Genomic DNA, 7,527 nt, shown 5'->3' on the forward strand with positions numbered 1-7,527 from the left:
TTTTTTTTTTACAAAGTTGCCTCCCCTATTCATAAGCGCAATACAACGGGAAGAGCTGATCTTTCAGGGACAGTAACTCTATACCGTCGTGAGAACAATATTCATATATTTGTTACCTCGTCGTTTCTGGTCTAGTGATCACATCACAGTAGACAGGGCTGTCTAGCTAAATAATTGGTGGGTTTTTTTTTAAATACGTGAAAACCGTTTTGTGACAGGTAGTTGTGATGATTGTGTGGTCACATAATTACCTAGTTACGAGAAAAAAAATTACCTACCGCTCATACACCATTTTTTCACATAATCCTTACATACACTAATATGCATCCACTAGCCTAGTACACGTCTATTGATCTGATCTTCATTGGTGACACTTCTGTTGCCTCACAAATTGTAATACACACATCACCACACGTCTCCCCCCGCACGACTTACACACACCTCAAACATCCCCACACACACATATATCCTCCACACACAAATACCCCACACGTACACACGTACACACCTACACACCTACACACCTACACACCTACACACCTACACACCTACACACCTACACACCTACACACCTACACACCTACACACCTACACACCTAATATCCTACACAATACCACAAATATCCCCCCACCAGTCCCAAATATCACACACACAAAATATCCCCCACACATTTTTCTCCTTATGTGTCTCCCCACACATAACTTTTTTAACTCAAACATCCTAGCCACTCCCCCCCCCACACACACACTCACACAATCATTTTCTAGGCACCACGCTCCTCTTCAACCACACATAAAAAATTTAACTTATTGTTTCACTTTGGTGGTTCATTAAAAACGTGTAGTAATTAATTACAAACATTAATGAGGTGCTATAGAAATGGTAGTTGATTAGCACGTTAGTAGTAAACTGTAAATTCACTTTAAACGTGTTTCTGCTTGTGTTATGAATGTTTTGGGGGAGGGGGTAGTTGGGTAGTTGTTTGCTGTTCTAGTGACTGAGCTAATGTAAGAGGCTCCCGTTAAAGTACCTTTTCGAACCTCTCTGCCTGTGTGACAGGTGAAGTAGAGTTCACCTGTTTCTGTGATCACTCCCACCCACCCCATTACATTTTACAACATGTGTACAATTTTACATTTTCAACGGCCTACGTCTTTTTTCAACACTTACAGAGTACTTTTTAGCTCATAAGCAACATTACATTTTTCAACAGGTAAACATTACATTTTACAACACATATGCAACATTACTTTTTTAAACAGGTAAACATTATTTACAACACATATGCAACATTTCATTTTTAACCGGTAAACATTACATTTTACAGCACATATGCAACATTACATTTTTCAACAGGTAAACAACATAACATTTCTCAACACGTACACTAAAGGCCTACAACACGTACACAACGTGACAGTCTAAAAATGCTGACACCTCACAATTAAAAAAAAATCCGCAGTGACAAATTTAAGCTGACACCGGTTGATGTATTTACCTTATGTCTGACACTATACGTGGGGGGGGGGGGGGGGGGGGGGGGGGGGGGGAATGTCACATACATAATTATTTTTCTAAATACAAGTTTTAAAAACTTTTGACTAATAGAAACTTTTTAAAAGCATACCTTTGGGTTATGATTATAGTTTAGTGAATCTAAAGGCCATTGGATTCGTGCAACTTCAAATCGACATTTCAAAAGGGTCTAGGACAAATGGGCTTCCGACAAAAACCAAATAAGCCCTTTCATCTTAACACTAGACAACACAAGTCAAGACACTTTTTAAACTGAATTTTTACTCTTTTTTTTTTCATCGCCTTTCGCGTTTCGGATTCTTTTGTAAATTTGCCAAATTATTCTCGTAAACCAAATCACACCTTCCCATTTCCAATTTTACGTGGTATCCCACTGTGCATCCCCCACCCCCTCCTATCTGTACACACACAACAAAAATAATTGCCCCTAATTAATCAAAGTAAATCGCCCACCTTTCGTCACTTACTTAACCAGGTGTTGATGTACAGTTCAGATACATCTACATAAACCGTTTTAATTAACCTTTTGTAAAAAAAAATATATTCTTTAAATGTAAAAAACATTGAAAGTGCACTTTTTAAAACAAGGCAGTCGAGCTAGAAAAATTTCCATTTCACTACTGAGTGGTAGGGCGAACGTGTAGCTGTTATATAAGACCTAACGCATTTATTACTTTATTACATACAGATGTAGGCCTGCTTTGATAAAAATCAGGGTCGTACTCCAAACCGTACTTTAAGTCCTACTTGAACTCTAACCTAATTTTTTCCCATAGCACTAAATCTGATATTACAGTAATACTAAATAACCTTAAACACACATATTTTCATATGTCTATTATAGCATTACTTGCACTATTTTATTTTTTCGTATTTTAAAAACTGTTATTAATGAACATTGATTTTCTGAATACACTTTACCCAGAGACACTCAGCTTTTCGTTAAGTTGCTAACGACAGTCGTTAGTTGTTTTTTTTAACATCCCTTCGCCTTCATTACACCTTCTTCGTCTATAACCCCCCCCCCTCCCCAACCTTCTAAACGCTAACAATATTTCCCGACTTCTTTTCAATACGCCTTTGAGCCTACAGTACTACACAAATGTATTGTAACTTAAAAAGTCGACTTGGGTTGTTTTCATATGAAACGAAACACTCGAATTTCAAGTGTTTATTTCAAGGCTTAGTTGGGTCGGAGATTAAATTAAAAAAAGAAAGATCTAGCAATGTCAGGAAAAAATAACTCCTGTTTTCAATTTGTCCCTTTCTAGATTAGAGTGATGGGCCTTGGTATACCATTGCACCTGCACAGCAATAGATTTTATTTGTTGTAGAGATAATGCGTTTAAGACTTAGAGAAATGTATAGTTAGAATGTAGGCAACAAAAACATGCGTGTTTGTGAGATTTAAAAAACAGGAGGGGGGATGTTGGTAGGGGGTGGGGGGCACCCCATGTTTAAGACAACAATTTGATGGACATGGACCACCTTAGGTTTAGGGTTAGGATCGACGCCAACAACCTCAGATGTTGTTTTTAGGGTTTGGGTTAGCGTCGGCCAAAAGAAGGGGGTTGTTGATACAGTCAAATGGGCCGGCGTTCCGCAGTGTCGATCTATCTTGTGGTGGAGGGGATGATCTCAGCACGTCTTTCTTTCAGGTGGTGGGGGTGGTTGGGGTGGTGATGGTGTTAGGGGTGGTGGGGTTGGTGGAGGTGGTGGGGTGGTGAGGGTGGGGTTGGTTGAGGTGGTGGGGTGGTGAGGGTGGGGTTGGTTATGGTGGTGGGGTGGTGAAGGTGGTTAGGGTGGTGGAGGTGGTGAGGGTGGGACCACGTGATATAACCATATAATATGATCAAATTGTAGGACCACGTGATATAGCCATATAATATGACCACATGTTGTAACGTAGTATGCCCACTCAATGTAACGTAGTAGGACCACACATTATACTGTGGTACAACCACACGGTAGGACCACACGGTAGGACCACACATTATACTGTGGTACAACCACACGGTAGGACCACACAATTTAACGTAGTAGGACCACACATTAAACTGTGGTACAACCACACGGTAGGACCACACAATTTAACGTAGTAGGACCACACATTATAACGTAGTAGGACCACACATTATAACGTAGTAGTGCCACACAGTAGGGCAACATGTAACGTGGTAGGACCACACATTATAACGTGGTAGGACCACACATTATAACGTAGTAGGACCACCCGTTGTATCGTTGTAATCCCACCTATCCCCAAGAAACACTGGACCCTCTAACCTTGCTGTGTCAGCCCTCAGCCCGCCCCGCTAAGGACACCATCTTTAAATAAACCTCTTGACCTCAATTCACGGGATCTGGAGTAAGCTTTGACCTACAAACAACGGGCTTGTCTGGCGACATTCACCTGTAACTCCCCCCCCCCCCCCCCCCCCAAACACACACACAAATCTCCCCCCCCCCCCCCCCACACACACCACCACTCCCACTCAAACACACCTGTGTGACCGTAACGATCGTCACAAAACAAATTATATCATTCATAAACTTAAGTCTATTATCGCTATAGTTAAATATGTGACGGCTGGTCTGTTGGAATTAACTTGTATGGCGATCTTATGTCTGAAATATGCTACATAACCTGACGGATTATTCTGGGTTTTAATCGTTAAAAAATGTAAACAAATCGTAGAACTATCACGGGAAAAAAATTGTCATCAAAATAAAACGAAGTCAAGGAAAAGAAACTATTTGCTGAAACAATTGAAAAATCAGTTTTAGCTAAGAAAGTTTTCTTGACTTTGTTTATTTCGATTAAAAATATTATTTTCTGTTAGTCCTCCCCCCCCCACCCCCTCCCCCCAACTCCTATCGCCAGCCTTTCTATCAAGATAATATCACAGTCCATTTGTAACATTGTAGTTTCCTTCATCCATGCGGAACCCGTATTTGTCTTTATACTAAATTAGGGCATTATAATGCGTCGGGGTATTGCCCTCTTCAATCTCTTTTTCTTACTATCTCTCACTCCCTCCTTTGTTTAGAATAAAATAAATACTTCAAAACAAATTTTTTTTGACACATCTTCGTTTTACTACATGATCAAAAACCTTTGTCCCCCCCCCCTCATGACTTGAAAGGGGTGACTATGTCACGCATGATTAGTTTTGCCTTCCGGCAAACATTAAGAACTGCCATTTTTTTTTTTGTTGCGTTTAGTGAAACCTTAATTTCAAATAATTGAGCCATATTTAAAACAATTTGTTGTGTTTCAATTATAACGGATAAGCTAATTTGCAAAGGATTAAAAATGTGTTTGACTACAAGTGACTTCCATGTTTTCTGTATTTGATTTTGTTTTCAATACACCATTTAACTGTATACAAATGGCGCGGTTGTTTCGTTTATAAGCTATTTGATTTACTTTATAGATTTGCAGCACCCTTACCCTACATTTATTTTTACAACAACAGCCTCAGTGCCCTCTTCCCCCCTCATCCTAGCTCATCCTCTGCATCAAGCTAGACTAAAATTGTTACATTCCTAACTAGAATTAACATGTCATCGTTTTCTTTTTGTTTTTTTTTTTTTTTTTTTTTTTTTTGCTTTTCAAGAAATCAATAATATTTTGTTAAATCGCCCCCCCCCCCCAACACTCACTAACCTTACCTCCCAAGCTTAAAACGTGACATATTGTCACAAAACTCAATCACCTCCATGCGCTAGCTACAACACTTGTAAGGACAACCTCAATCGTACTTGTTTGAGGTTGTGTGTAATTTGTGTGATGTACTCCTCAAAACCTGACCTTAGTTTCCCCCCCCCCCCTCCCACTCTCCCCAACACCATCTAACCTAAATAATTCTGCTACCCTACCTGACTTAACCCACCCCCCCCCCACAGCTGATCTTAACTTCCGCCCCCACCCCCCCCACCTAAACTTATTTCCGCCCCCCCCCCCCCCCAACCTCCACACACACATACACACACCTGACCTAAACTTTTCTTCTACAACTAATCTAAACTTTTTTTTGCTCACCCACTTGACCTAAACTTTAGTTCTCCCCACTGATCTAAACTATAGTTCTCCCCACCTAAACTAACTTTAAGTTACCCCACTTGACCTAAACTTTAGTTCTCCCCACCTAAACTAACTTTAAGTTACCCCACTGATCTAAACTTTAGTTCTCCCCACCTAAACTAACTTTAAGTTACCCCACTGACCTAAACTTTAGTTCTCCCCACCTAAACTAACTTTAAGTTACCCCACTTGACCTAAACTTTAGTTCTCCCCACCTAAACTAATTTTCAAGTTACCCCACTTGACCTAAACTTTAGTTCTCCCCACCTAAACTAATTTTCAAGTTACCCCACTTGACCTAAACTTTAGTTCTCCCCACCTAAACTAACTTTAAGTTACTCCACTTGACCTAAACTTTAGTTCTCCCCACCTAAACTAATTTTCAAGTTACCCCACTTGACCTAAACTTTAGTTCTCCCCACCTAAACTAACTTTAAAGTTACCCCAATTGACCTAAACTTTAGTTCTCCCCACCTAAACTAACTTTCAAGTTACCCCACTTGACCTAAACTTTAGTTCTCCCCACCTAAACTAATTTTCAAGTTACCCCACTTGACCTAAACTTTAGTTCTCCCCACCTAAACTAACTTTCAAGTTACCCCACTTGACCTAAACTTTAGTTCTCCCCACCTAAACTGATTTTCAAGTTACCCCACTTGACCTAAACTTTAGTTCTCCCACCTAAACTAACTTTCAAGTTACCCGACTTGACTTAAACTTTAGTTCTCCCCACCTAAACTAATTTTCAAGTTACCCCACTTGACCTAAACTTTAGTTCTCCCCACCTAAACTAACTTTCAAGTTACCCCACTTGACCTAAACTTTAGTTCTCCCCACCTAAACTAACTTTCAAGTCACCCCACTTGACCTAAACTTTAGTTCTCCCCAACTTAACTAACTTTCAAGTTACCCCACTTGACCTAAACTTAAGTTCTCCCCACCTAAACTAATTTTCAAGTTACCCCACTTGACCTAAACTTTAGTTCTCCCCACCTAAACTAACTTTCAAGTTACCCCACTTGACCTAAACTTTAGTTCTCCCCACCTAAACTAACTTTCAAGTTACCCCACTTGACCTAAACTTTAGTTCTCCCCACCTAAACTGATTTTCAAGTTACCCCACTTGACCTAAACTTTAGTTCTCCCCACCTAAACTAACTTTTAAGTTACCCCACTTGACCTAAACTTTAGTTCTCCCCACCTAAACTAACTTTCAAGTTACCCCACTTGACCTAAACTTTAGTTCTCCCCACCTAAACTAACTTTCAAGTTACCCCACTTGACCTAAACTTTAGTTCTCCCCACCTAAACTAACTTTCAAGTTACCCCACTTGACCTAAACTTTAGTTCTCCCCACCTAAACTAACTTTCAAGTTACCCCACTTGACCTAAACTTTAGTTCTCCCCACCTAAACTAACTTTCAAGTTACCCCACTTGACCTAAACTTTAGTTCTCCCCCACCTAAACTAACTTTCGAGTTACCCCACTTGACCTAAACTTTAGTTCTCCCCACCAAAACTAACTTTTAAGTTACCCCACTGACCTAAACTTTAGTTCTCCCCACCAAAAGTAAACCTTAAGTTACCCCACTGACCTAAACTTTAGTTTTCCCCACCAAAAGTAAACCTTAAGTTACCCCACTGACCTAAACTTTAGTTCTCCCCACCTAAACAAACTTTTAAGTGACCCCACTGATCTAAACTTTAGCTTTCCCCACCAAAACTAAACTTTAAGTGACCCCACTGACCTAAACTTTAGTTCTCCCCACCTAAACAAACTTTTAAGTGACCCCACTGATCTAAACTTTAGCTTTCCCCACCAAAACTAAACTTTAAGTGACCCCACTGACCTAAACTTTAGTTTTCCCACCAAAACTAACTTTAAGCTACCCCACTGACCTAA

Source organism: Physella acuta, unplaced genomic scaffold, assembly GCF_028476545.2.
Source record: "Physella acuta isolate Inbredline_101_S28 unplaced genomic scaffold, ASM2847654v3 ptg002246l, whole genome shotgun sequence".
Taxonomy (NCBI): domain Eukaryota; kingdom Metazoa; phylum Mollusca; class Gastropoda; family Physidae; genus Physella; species Physella acuta.